Source organism: Mixophyes fleayi, chromosome 5, assembly GCF_038048845.1.
Source record: "Mixophyes fleayi isolate aMixFle1 chromosome 5, aMixFle1.hap1, whole genome shotgun sequence".
Lineage (NCBI taxonomy): Eukaryota > Metazoa > Chordata > Amphibia > Anura > Limnodynastidae > Mixophyes > Mixophyes fleayi.
This window is the reverse complement of record NC_134406.1, coordinates 152,643,078-152,658,159: the sequence shown is the minus strand read 5'-3', so window position 1 is coordinate 152,658,159 and position 15,082 is coordinate 152,643,078.

Below are 15,082 nucleotides of genomic sequence, written 5' to 3'. Positions count from 1 at the left end.
TATATATATATATATATATATATATATATATATATATATATATATATATTTATGTCTCATTTTATGATACCAAGATCATATTAACAGTAATGGGACCAGCAAATAAACGTTATGCCAAACAGTAGTGCCCTAGTTCACGCTGTGCCTCATAATTGTGCCCCCAGTTCATATTATACCTCATAGTTGTGCCCACAATTCATATGATGCCTCATAGTTGTGCCCTCTTTTCATAATATGCCTCATAGTTGTGCCCATGATTCATACCATGCCACATAGTTGTGCCCCCATTTCATACCATGCCACATAGTTGTGCCCCTAATTCATATCATGACACATAGATGCCCCCCTAGTCATAGTATGCCACATAGTTGTCCCCCATAGTCATAGTATGCCACATAGTTGTCCCTCCTAGTCATAGTATGCCACATAGTTGTCCCCCTCATCATAGTATGCCACAGTTGTCCCCCCTAGTCATTGAATGCCACTGTTGCCCCCCATATACATAGTATGCCACAGTTGCCCCCCATATTAATAGTATGCCACAGTTGTTCCTCCTAGCCACAGTATGTCACATTTGCCCCCAAATTAATAGTATGCCACAGTTGTCTCCCCTAGTCATAGTTTGCCACAGTTGTCCCCCCTATATTCATAGTATGCCACAGTTGTCCCCCCTAGTCATAGTATGCCACAGTTGTCCCCATATTCATAGTGTGCAAGAGTTGTCACCCCATATTCATAGTATGACACAGTTGTCCCCCCTAGTCATAGTATGCCATAGTTGCTCCCAAAGTCAGGATATGCCACAGTTGCCCCCAAAGTCAAAGTATGCCACAAATGCACCCATATTTATAGCATGCTACAGTGGCCCCCCAATATTCATAGTATGCCACATTTGTCCCCCCAGTCATAGTATGCTATAGTTACCCCCTCTAGCCATAGTATGCCACAGTTCCCTCCACATATTCACAATATGCCACAGTTGCCCCCCCATATTCATAGTATGCCACAATTGTCCCCCATAGTCATATTATGCCACAGTTGTCACTCCTAGTCATAGCATGTCACAGTTGCCCCCCCACCCCCCATTGATAGTATGCCACATGGATGTGACCCTCAATTTTTGGTGCTGCTCTTACTTACCTTTTGGAGACACACATCTTCCACTCCAGAAACCTGCTGCTTTAGTGAGACAGCTACAGCGCCGACATGCCAGTCAGAAGTGCCGGGGGTTGCCGACCCCTGATATACACTGTAGTAAGAAATTTTAGGTCTGCCACATTTGAAAATTATTAACACTCTTTGCAATATTGTGCATGCTCTATGCACAGGTGGAAATTAGGTTATTATTTTGTACATAAAGTGCAGCCTCCAGTGAGTCCTATATGCCTGGGAAATCGGGCCCAGTTCGGGCCCTACCTTGAGTGGGTTGCTGTCCATCCATGGGGGTGAGCAAAATTCAGGTGGAGTTGTAGTAGGGTTTCCAATGTCTTTTGGAGTAGCCTTTCCCTGAGTGGCACCTATTGGAAAGAGAAATAGATGCTGGTGGCCTGTGATCACTTCACAGTTTCCAGCTCCTGAAGAGGTGCAGTTGGAGGGCCCACTTGCCATCATGGATCCTCCTGAAACTGCAAGTGGCACAATAATTCTATTACATTTTACCTTTGAATAAAGCAGGTAAAGCAGCAATTAGAGCCATTATAGGAAATGGCTGCCTGCATACAGTGACTGTACCTACATATTCCATCAGAAGAATTGGAGTTTGCAGTCTGCCGCCATTAAGGTACATTTATCTTGCTCAGTCATTTATTTATTACCTGTTATTAATACTGTATCCAGCAGACTGAATTTCTGAATATTACAACAGCAGCACTTCACTACAGGTTCTAGTATACAAGCCTGAAGACAATTCTTTAATATTTCTACGTGTTAACGGGGACGAGAACCCAGACACGATTTACACCTCCACTAAAATGACGATTCTTGAAAAAGAAGAAGGCAATTTAAGCAGACTTACCTTAAATCCGAAGATCCAGCTCTCCAACGGCAGCGCCTCCAGACAGCCAGTCATTCCGATGAAGCAGCTGACCGGCACTTCACTTGGACGTCAGTGCGCCGGTCATTCATGTTAATTTAAAGTGGCAATGTTTGGACCCATCAGGCTTACTGTTTAAACAGTAAGAAACAGTAAGCCTGAGGAATAGTCATTTTAGTGGAGGTGTAAATTGTGTCGGGGTTCTCGTCCCCGTTAACCCGATTACCACCGATTTCTACAGGTGCACAATGACACTCTCCTTGACACTGACGCTGTAATTTTCTTGCACATTCACCACACTCTCTTGACTTTTGGCCAGACACAAATACCTATGTAGTCCTTACTGCTCGACTGAGGACATGACTGCTTAGACCACACAAGAGGGGAAGTGGCCAGTGACAACCCATGCAACTACAAGTGTACTTTTAGAACCTGGTGGTAACATTCTTGCAACGTAAGCTTCCTCCTACCAATATGCCTCAAAGGACAAGGACAGAAATGGTCCCACCAAAAAGGATTCTGGAAAATCGACAGCCACACCTCAACGATCTGATCTACATGCATTCCTGAAATCATTCTCGGCTTCAACTATGTGTCACAATACTTCCTTGAGTCAATCTTCTTTATTGACCCCTATTGACTCTCCTCTTATAGCTAATTAGTCATGCCACAAACCTGATGCCACGGATCAACCGCATTTGACACAAATTTTATAAATGCTCAAGTCCCTACCAACAAAACAAAAACTACCATCAAAGAAGGACTTTTAGACACTGGAGGTTAAAATCCAGGAAATGGTAAGACAAGAAGTCTCCACACTGCAGTCTGATCTCTCCCATCTGGGTCATCAGCTTCTAGCCTTGGAGGACAGAAAAGAGATAGCAGATGAATGACATAACAGCTTACAGACTACAGTTGCAAACCAGGCCAAGGAACTACAATGAATCATGAACCACAAAATCAGAATAATAAAAACATAAAACATTATATATATATATATATATATATATATATATATATATATAAATTCTCTCATAAAAACATATTCTATTCAGCATAAAATAAATTCCTGGGTGTTTATATATCATATAGTGTCTCCGTCTTGATTAAGAATATTATTATGTTGTTGTAAATCTGTCGATTTGATAGATGTAGTTTTACACCTGATTGATATATATTTATAGGGTAGATATTCAATAATTTAAACCCATGATGCATCCTGTTTCTCCAAAGTGAGGCTGAAATCAATCAATAGGCATCAAACAAATCGTTTAAAATCCAAGTAGAAAATTAGCCCATAGATTGCAATGCAAAACTATGTGAGTTCAAGATCCGATCAAAAGATAAGTGGCAGGACTAGTGGCAAAGCTTCCGGCCACTCCAATCTACTTTCAACTATCACTCTATTCAATTTGTTCTTAATAGTATTATTTACCCTCTCTACTTTCCCACTGGCTTGTGTTCTATAAAGTATCTTATTATCAATGCCCATAAGTTTTACACATGATCTGAAAGATATCACCAGTAAAATGAGTACCCCTATCACTTTCCATAACTCTAGGGATGCAATATCTGCATTCAAGTTCCTGGGTAGGAAACAGCTGTATTAGTGGTAACTGAAAATGTCTCTATCCAGTTAGACAATACATGAGCACACACCAACACATGCTAGAGATTCCTTCAAGGTGTCAATTGGATAAAGACAATTTATTTTACCTGAAAAAGTCCTACTGTAGGAGGGATATGGGATGGCTTTGTTGGTATTATATTTCCAACATTTTTCCCAAAACAAGTAAGGGAAGACATTGCCTTCTAACTAGCTTGAGAAGAAAAGTCTGGTGCACACCAGTATGATCTTACCATATTGCACATACCTTCTTTACCCATATGAGACAGACCATGTGCCGCCTCAGCTAGTCCTTGAAGATATGCTCTGGAAGCCATGGGCCTACATTGTACATCTCTAAAGAGTTAAGTGGAATCTTGACCACATCCCTTCACCTTCCAGATCACCCTTTCCTGTAGGGAACACAAATCCTGCATTTCAATTATTTTTTTGTGTTTATTGTTTCAAAGACCATCACTTTGTCAGTTTGTCATATTCACAGATAACTCTTTTACCCACTTGGCAGTTTCGTCTGAATCAGAACACAGCAATACCATATTCTCATAATGCACCCATTGTTTCATTAGAATGATTGAAGGCAGTCATGCCAGGCTTGTGCCAAGACACTGAGGCCGTCTATGAACCCTTTTTGTACCTCTTTATAAGAGAATAAGAGAAGAAAGAGTAAGGAAGACAAAGAATAATAGTAGAGAGTTGATTTGCAGAATATGATCTTTGCATCAAGATATCAGCTAAATTGAGAACTATTTTATCAATCCCCTTAAATCTTAACTATTATATGGCCCATCTCCCTTCTTTTTTAATTCTAAAAGGAGTTACATTACCCATCCAATCCAGTGTCCTGTCTATCTTTAGTTCATAAGGAACCCAGCATCTCTGATAACAATATTTATACAACCTGTGATGGACTTATATCTATAACAGTGGAGTTAGCCCATGTGAAGCATATCCTGTATATACAGTCACACTCCAATTTAAATATATATCTGAGTTAGTATGAACCACCGCAATTGGAAGAAAGAATGTTTAGAATGACCCAATATAAACTTCTGCAGGTGGATTCAAAGGGAAGTTGTACAATTTACTGTAACCCCTTCAGTAAATACGCATATAAATATATATTTATATATATATATATATATATATATATATATATATATACTTACATATATATTTATATAATTAAATGTAAATTATATGTATATATATCTAATATATATAAGCCTAGCGGCGTGTGTTAGTGTGTGTGTGTGTGGAAAAAACTATTTTCTCAGAAAGGGCTCATCCAATTGACCTGAAATTTGGTATGCTGACATTATTTGACAAAAAAAATTATAATAGGGAAGTCAGTTAACTTCCATCATCCCCCTTTCCCCCCGTGGGAGGGGTAGTAAAGGCTAAATTTACGAGTTGAGGGCTCAAACTCTTGACTCCTTCCGGAATGCCAAGGCACAGATTAAGATTGAAAGTTGGAAGCATTATTATGCTATTGAGAAATCTGAATGTTAAGAGAGGACTGTGCAATGGCACTCGATTAGTAGTGACAGCACCGAAAACGAATGTGATACAAGCAGGAGTTTTGACTGGCTCTGCTGAAGGAGAGAAGGTGATGATACCTCAGATTGACTTATGTCCATCCGAAACAGGACTGCCGTTTAAGCTAAGACGGTGGCAGTTCCCTTTGAAGGTGGCATTTGCTATGACCATTAACAAGTCACTGGGTCAAACACTTGACCGTGTGGGTATTAATTTACCAGAGCCTGTCTTTGGTCATGGACTATTGTATGTCGCAATTTCACGAGTACGGAGAAGCAGTGATGTGAAAGTGCAGATTATGAATACTGCCCTTCAAGGAAGACTGATTGAGCACAGCGATAAGGTGTTTATCAGAAACGTTGTGTATCGAGAGGTTTTAGAACAGTAAGACGATGGAGATTAAGGATGTGGCGATGAAGATGAAGGATGAGGTGATGGAGAAGAATGATGAGGTGGTGACATGTGGACAAAACCACGTTAAAAAAGGGCGCTTACGTCACGAAGTAACACTCTCCTCCCCTGAGGAGGCCTGGCCTATCCCCAAATGCATGACAAGAACCTTTTTAACACCTTAAGTAGCTTGATTTGACTAGAATGCATGAGTATCATGCACGGGTTAACTTGTGTATATATATATATATATATATATATATATATATATATATATATATATATATATGGCAGTCCTTGTCTAAGGAAGAGGAAACAGTCTTGAATTAATAACAGATAAGACCCATTTGTTCTTTACTTTTGGTTGTTATCATTAGTCAACCACACTTCAGGCCTTAGTCTATTAATTATGTAACCAATTCAATGTCAGCACATGTTATATCTGAATATTGCTTTATCTCTAGTCTTTTGTCACTTAGTTGTCAATTTACTTTGCCCCCTGTTATATGGTTTTTACTGGGCTTAAGTCTATGGTATCATTGTACTAAGGGTCAGTAAGCACAATGGGTATCTCTGTTTTATCTTCTCTCAAATATGTGTGGGACAATATTCCCTCTATGATCTCTGAAAATAAGGCATTACAGGGATTAAAACAAATTTATTACAATCCATCTTCACTAGTATTAATACATTTACAAGGTTCACTATTTTCCCTGACAACACTTTGATTATTATCCACATAAAGTGGGAGTGTCACTATTGTTTCAAGGGTTTCAAGGGTTTGGCTTACCATGGAATTGGATACTAATCTCTCTTTAGTCTATTGATTTCAAATGCCAGTCTCACTGGTTTCAACTACTACCCCTGCAGGTGGGAACACTCCCCCCCTTTCTCTTGCCTATGTGGCATTTCCTGTATATTAATAGCAGGGCTATGGCTGAAACAAAAGTGGGCTCATTTTCTTGCCCTGAACATTTCCTTTTTATTCCACTCAATATGAGTTATAAGTTACAGTTGTTATTTTTTTTTTAGTTTTCGTATTGTTTATACTTTGTCCCACTGTCCATCTATGGCAGCAGACATGCGTTAGCGCTCGCTTCCCTTTGTATCGCATTGCAGCGCAGGTTCTCTTATACAAAACTTTCCCTTCCTGTTGCCACAGTTTTAAACAGTCAATGTTTATAATAGTTAATTTTAGTGACTTTAGCAAACAAATTTTATATCTAACCGTATTTAATACCTCTGGATCAGAGCTACTAACTTTAGGAAAAGGATTTAGCCATTCATCAGGTATTTTTACCCATTTATCACAGTACACCATTGCATATGCACCATATTTCCTATTCGTACACTTCACTGACCCTATTGGATGTTCTCTGAACTGTATGTTGGTCACCTTAGCCATTTCACAAGTTTTTCTTGTGCCCATGTGGAAACGGACTCCTCAATGCTTCACAGCACAAAACTCTGGCTAGAGATTTTAGTAAGCTGCGCAGTGTTTGGTAATATTTAATGTTTAATGTTTAAAAACATTATGTCCCTTGTGCACTATAGGTCCCAGCATAGCCAGGCATGTCTGGGTATGCTGGCACTTGTAGAACTACAAGCACAAGCTTAGCCATGACTGCAAGACCATGCTTGGACATGTAGTGCCCCAAAGAAAAATGTAAAACAAAACATAGACACATGTATAAACATAATTTTTATTGCAATAAATATACCCCTACACAACCCACATTTATCATCTTTATTGTTCACCCACATTGAGGGTCTTCAATCTGTAATACATTAGCGATTCTCTGAGTAAAAAAATAATTAGTAGATAATGCTAAACCAGTTCCTAAGAGTTCTGCTGCAAATTAAGCTCAAGCGTGCTATTTATAACAGTCTGGCAATATAAATGCATAGCGTCCTCAAATGTTCATTATATAGACATTATATTTAATATGTATAGGTAAATCCATACATCACAATCAGAATAGGAAGGCTTTTTTAAATGTAAGTTTGAAACTGTGGAATTCCTTGCCACAAGTTGGTGCTAGCAAAATCACTAACAAAATTAGACTGGATGAGTATCTTACAATAAAAGATACCTGTAACTATATGTAACAGTGTACAATATGGGGTGATTGATGCAGGAAATTTATCTGATTTCCATTTTTGGGATGAGGAAGGTTTTTTCCCCCTATGAGACTAAATTGGCATTTCTCACACTGGGTATTTCTTTTTGCATTCACAGTACTGTTAAAACCTATTTTTGATCAACCTTACTAATGGCTGTCAGTTTTGCAATCTGCAGTTGGACTTCCTTACTGTAGGAAGTAGGCTGTGTTGTTTAAATTGTATTTTTAGTTTTTCCAAGCATTTTTGGGAGGATTATTTTGGGGGTTCAAGCAGGAAGACAAGAAGATTTTTTTCAACATACGTGGATTAATTTTGCTAGGTTTTGTTTTTTTCTTTTTAATGAGGGGCCATTGGTATAATTTTATTAGATATTTCTGTCAAAGCTTACAAGATTTGGATCCTTACAGATGAAGAACACAGATGTTGGTGAGTATGAATAGGTTTTCTTTTTCTTTTAAATTTGGTGGTGTAGACGAGGTGTGTCCTTTTTTACTTTTTGAATTGGTGCACTACAGGTGCCAGCTGGGCCTGGGTCCCAGGGCATTCTGGCACTTGTGATTCCCCAAGTGTCAGCATGCCCTGGCTGCCATGACTATGCTGGTGCTTGTAGTAATACAAGCACTATCATGCCCAGACTGTTAATGGCAGCCTGGACTTGCTGGGTACCAACTCAACATAGTGTCTTTCTATCATTTAACTACTTTATTGCCTCACACCCTTTGCCTAGGGGTGGGGGAAGAGCTCTAGTACTTTTAGGGAGGTGGCCCACATTTTTTTTGAAGACCCCATCTCTCTAGAGAATCCAGCCCTGTGCTGACCAGCCTGGGGTTGAGTGTCATTAGGACAGGGGGACCCCACATTGTGTGCTCTTCTGCTACAGTGCCACCAGCCCCGGATGACACAGCCTAGCACTGGTTGCAGTGAAATCAGGAGGACCGCACACTTTGTGTCTCTCTAATATGGCCTTTCTTAGCTCAGTGTTCCAAACATGTTCTATTAATAGTTAACGCTCCTACCACTCTCCCCTACCCTTGATGTACAAATTATTCTTTCTAGATATATAGGGCATTCAGGGAGAAACATTGTGCGTCATTTAGCTTCTCAATCTCAGGGTCTCCACGCAATTCCCTGAGTTTGTCTATTAGACATACATTGTTTTCATACCAGACTTCTAGAGACATATTTATTATTAGAGTCAGCACGACATGATATAGGATAGATCAGAGATTTAATATACAAGCTACCACCAGGGGGACTGTTTTGAAATGTTTACAGGCATCCCTCCAAAGATATTCTTTATTGTTTGAGACAATCTAGGAGATACATTGACAATTAGGGGATCTTTTTGATAGGTTATTCATTATCTTAATATCGATATCAATGACATATTAGCTAGTCATTATTATAGCCTCCACCAAGGGGATTCCTCTGATTTATATAGGCATCTTTTTAGATGCCATTTATTGCTTGAGACAACCTAGGAGTCATAATTGCTAATAGGGAATCCTTTTTATAGTGGAATCTACTATCTATACACTAACCAATATATTATAATAGCGATATCCTCTATTCTGAGTTTATTATCTATTATATGACCACTGAGCTAAGTTTGCAGTGGATCTGCAATTTTAACAATTATTGTTTTTGTTTTTGGTTTTTAATATTTCGCCAGCTTTTGGGTTTAGGATGAAATGTTTATTCACAATTTTAAGGTATATCAATAAAAATTTATTTTATTTTATATTTACACTCATCCATCGTCTCTGAGTGCCCCTCAGTCACCTGCTTTCCTTCTCTTTGATATTTCACTATATTCTTGGTGTATTGGGTGCACCGCTCAGGATGTTTTGTGCTACAATTCAATCATCCTGATTGATAGGCCATAATATTTAGAGCCTATTATTAGACTTTGGTATGAGACTCACCTAGTGAGGATATTTTTTCCTCTCTCCAATATTGCCACTGCCAGCACTAGTCTTGTGCAGGACCTGTTAGCATTGTTTGTTTAATGTCAGCACTACTGTCAACAATCACACTGTCAATATTTTCAGCCTGTCGGTTAACTGACAATGTTGGCATGTACCATGTCGGCATTTTCATGTCGGCAGGATAACTGTCATGATTTTCAGTATCTGAAATATGAAATATAACTGCCACTGAAACTATGAATGCCTTCCTAAATGTGTTCTTTCTAGCACCACAAGCTTATTATTATTATTATCATTAGTAGTAGTAGTTTTAGTATTATTATATTTTAGTTATAAAGCGCTCACATACTACAATTTGCTGTACACTGAGGGAATCATGACATAAATTACATACAATGAAATGAAACATAAGTTAAAGATTGCCCTGCCCAAATGAATTTACAATTTAAAAGATTTGAAGAACATCTGATACAAATGGGAGTGGAATAACAATAGCAGCAGCTAGAATTGAAAGTGTGTATTTTTGTTACAAAAAACGAAGTGTTACCAGCCACAATAAAAACGTAGTCCTTGGTGAATGGCATTTTTGTGCAGATATCAGTGGTGTGTCATAGCTGAAACAAGAAGAGACATTTAAATAATCAAATTCTAGCTTTTCCACTTGAGTGTAAAACCAGGTGCATTTGTGTGTCTAATCAGTATTTAGGAAGGTATGCCTTGATCCACCTACTCCCCCATAGGTAAGTGCAAACGTTTGCACTACTATAGTTTCCACAATTATGGCTGCGTATCCACATAGGTTTCTATCAAATTGGATGTAGTTACACAGAATTATGTTGTAGCCATACATGAGCCTGATTGTCTAGGGAATCAGGGAGAGCTTGCAAAAAACACTGGCGTTGTTGTAACCTGTTATATGATTAGTGACATTAGTGACTAAGGTGCTACTGGCTAAAACCTTATTTAAAAATAATGAACAGCATATAAAATAAAAAATAAATAAAGCCTCACTAAAAAGCATGGAGTATGACAATGTATCCCTCGTATAGTATAAATGTCTAACTATCCAGCATGCACTGTGTCCTAATGTGTCAAATATATAATGCCAGTCCTAATTGTCCAGAACATTACACAGCCAAAGTGACAGGACTAGACTCACCAAGAAGAACCACTAAGCGGGAATTGTAATCCTTCATTCCCTGTAATAAAAAAAATGCCCTGTTAAATTCTTCCTCAAATCATGCAGTGATTGATGTGAATTCTCTGTACAACACTGCAGAATTGGTGAGATGATAATGGCCTACCAGTACAGGGGCTGAGCAGCCAGCTATTTGACGGGTAAAGATAGATCCCTATTTAAGATGTTGGGTCCTGGGCTCATTACTCATTTTATAAATAAGTAAATAAATAAATGATGATGATGATGTTGATGATGATGATGAAGTATATCTGACACCTTTTTAGTATGCACAACACTCCTTTTGGAAGCAGAATCTCTAGCCTGCAGTACCTTCCTGATGGGGTGTTGCCACATGTAGCACTCACCTGATCCTGCATTACATGTATGACAAAAGGTTAATCATCACCAAATCCACTTGGTCTGTCTAAGATTGATTAAAATCTTCCATTAATTATATCTCAATATCAACTGTCACCAACAAGATTTGATTCAGAAGTTCTTTATTTCTCCCTGACTTATATTTCACTAGGGCTAAAATAAACCAGAGTTATCATAAATCAAACAATCCCCTGTATTTCAATTATGTAGTGTTTATAATAACCAAGCTATCTAGTACAAGAATCATTTAAGAATACAAAGACAGTAAACTTTACAAGGGAGTTTAATATGATGAAAAAGTTCACTTATTATAAAAATGTATAAGTGAGGTCACTCAAAGAAATACTTTGAGTGGTTAATTGGCTGTATAACCTGGGTTTCCTATATTTGCAGGGAAGACCATTTTTGCTGAAGAAATCTACAAATTATTATATTTTTCCTCTGAAACGTAAATATCATAATTTTACATTCAATAATCAGAGCATAAATGTACACACAAATACATACTAAACACAAATGATTTAGGGAGATATGTTGTTTCACAATAATGGTTATATATGACATGTCTTATGTATCTAATTGCTATAATTATAAATAGGTACAGATACCCCCTCAAATAGGAATAATAAATGAAATTGTTTTGTTCTATTATGCTCAATTATGTTGTCCTGTTGTGAATTCAAAGGGACTTTACAAATAAGGGCATTTGTTTGTGCACTAAAATATTTCGAGCCTGATTCATAAAGTGACAAAACAACGCATGCTTAAATTGGACGTTGCTGTGTGTGCTCTTAGTGTACATTGATTACGTACATACGTCCATTCCCCTCACCATTCCGCCTATTAAATCGTAGGCTAACATAAGGGTCCTTTGCACTCAAAGATATATTGGATGTTGCCGTGTTCACTGGTGTATAGCCTGGGTCTGGGGTGGCGCAGAGCGATTTACGCAAAATACAGCACACATAGGCATTTACGTTCCTTAAAGAATCAGGCCCTTGATCTGAAGCCTGGAAGATACTGGGTAAATAGAAAAGGAAAATCCAGCTAGAGGAAGACATCCAGGCTCTCTGTATATAAACACACCTTCGGTGTTAGACAGTAGATCTTAAGTTGTACATGTTAACCCCACTCACAATAGGTTGTTCCTTGTGGTTATTTGGATCACTGTCTGCTAGAACTTAATCACTTTTTTCAATACCTGTTCCCTCCAAGGTTCTCTCTTGCCAGCTCTGGAGCTGATCATTCCCTCTGAGTGGTTAGTGGGACATTAAACAATGCCAGAAATGCAACAGCATTGCTTGATAGTTTTCTGTGGTACATATCCTGTCAAAGATGTGAAAAACTGGTCATGTAGTGGCCACTGCATCCAGAATGAAAAGATAAGCTTGACAGCCAGTGGTTAATAATAGCAATAACCTTCAAGTAGGATCTCATTCCCCTCTCATTTTACTGACTCTGGACCATCAAAGTCGGGAGGATGCTCCTTCCTTTCAACAAGATCTCAAAGATGTAGCATATTCTGAAAAGAGGTTCATGGATAAGATTGGAGAGGTGCAGACCGACCTCTCTTTAATAAACCACTAAGTACAGAAAATGCGGTAGCAGGTACATGATTCTGAACACAGAAAATCCATCTTAGAAGATATCACTGCACCAATGAAAGAAAATATTCCCACCCTGGAAGCACAAATCACTAAGTACAGAGTTAAAATGATGGATTTGGAGGTTAGACTCAGATGGAATAATCATAGGTTTGTAGGTCTTCTGGAAACAGCAGAAGGCCCTAATCCTGAATTATTTATTGAACATCTGCTTAGTCTGAAATTTTGAAGGTAATCATTCTCTCCACACTTTACAATGGAAAGGGCTCATCATTTTCCATCCCAACCTCCTCAACCTGCCCCTTCTCTCTCTTTTATTGCTAAGTCCTCTACTTCAAGATACTGGATGCTGTCCTCAGGATGACAAGAAAGCTATGGTGTTTAAAATTTGAGAACCACACAGTGTTGGTGTTTCCTGACTTTGCTCTGGATTACCAGAAGAGACGTTTTTTTTGCCCTGGATATACAGAAGAGCCACTTCCATTCACACAGATAAAGAAAAAGTTTAGAGAACTTCAGCTTCCCTTCACCGGTTTTCGGATTGGCTGCGAGTGTTGGCAGATGGCAGCTTCCACTTAATTGTTACTCCACAGGAGGTAGTGGACTGGCTTGTGATGAAACTATCAACTAGGCTTCATCATGCTTAGCTATCCTTGCATTTTTTACCAGTAAGTCTCCTTGCTCCTCATTACTCTTTTATGTGAATCTCTGTATATTCTTAGTTTAGTGAATAATATGTTTGATTTCATACTGGTATACAGAGGAGTCTTTTCTAGAGAATTTAGGACTTTTTAGAGCCCCACCACTTCTCTTCCCTATTTGTCTATTTATATATGTTATTTTGGGTTAAAATTGCTATCTAAATAGCGTAGATACGATTTAAGGGGTAAGTTGTTGGAAGTTTTATTTTGTTTGTTTGAGTAATATGTATACCTTTGTTAGAAAGGGTATGCAAGGTAGGTTGGTAAGGGTTGTAGGTTTTATTGTAATTTTTACATTTTGGCTAGATGTATTTAAGTGTATTAACCTGCTGATTTGTGTATTTTCTGAAATTGTAGAGTCTCATTATGCTGTGTTTTTGGCTGCACAAGGCTCCATGTCCCCTGAAACACCAGTGGTGTGCTTGGGGGACTTCAATAAAGTTATAGACTTTAACTTATACAGATGGCGTGAGGATTCTCCAGTCTCTCCTAAGTGGACAGAATATGTGTAAATAGATACACATTCGCCCCGTTTGATCTGGTCAGAGGAGCTCAACAGGGTTGTCCTTTGTCACCCTTTTTGCCCTGGCCATAGAGCCGCTTGCCTGTCTCATACATTCTCTCCCACACATTAAAGACCTTTGCATGCGGGAAGTCCATGACAGTGTAGTGTTGTACACTGATGATATGTCATTATTTTTGGCAGATTCTGATGACTCTTGACTAGTCTTCTCTGGGGCGGTAAAAACGTTTGGCAATTATAGAGAATTGTATGAAAATAGAGAGGTAACTGAGGAGAACACAATATGTAGGTGTGTCCACTGAGTCACCAATCCAAAATCAGTCCCCCAATGGCGCTAAAGGTTGTAGTTGTGTGTTGTAAATAACAAGAAGCTGCAGTCATATAGGTATTGGATATACCAAAAGCAAAAGATAAAGAAAAAATTAAGTGTCTACACTACAAAAAATAAAAAGTATAAAAAAGAGAAGTCACAGGGGAAATTGTATCATACTCCGGTTTCTTCAACTCGCGGGAATTCGTCGAGATGACAGCTAAAATTTAAAGCGGCACTGCCTTGTAAAGGCAAGTTTGCCTTTACAAGCCATCGCTCCTTTAAATTTTAGCTGCAGAGACGCCGATCTCCCGCGAGATGAAAAAAACGGACTTTGATACATTTACCCCACAGTCTCTTGCATAATAACAGATAATTGCATTTTATTCTAATAATAATAAATAGATACAAATCCTACATAAAAATAAATTCAAAATTTGCCCAACATGATCAACATCAAAGAAGGTCAAAAAATGAATAGTAAAAAGCAATATCAAATAAAAAGTAAACCAAAATAAAAATATGAATTGTACACGTCCTATAAGTAGAGGAAAATAGAAAGATGTATGATGAGTACAATATAGGCTCAATCAGTAATAATGGAAAATGCAGGTGGATACATTGCTCATTGTGCTGAAGAATGTCAGCTACTTACAGTTGGAGGTTTAGTGAAAAGTCCAGATATACCACTGCAGTGTTAAATAGATAATGAAGTAGGTGTAAACCAATAAAATAGATATATCCAAATA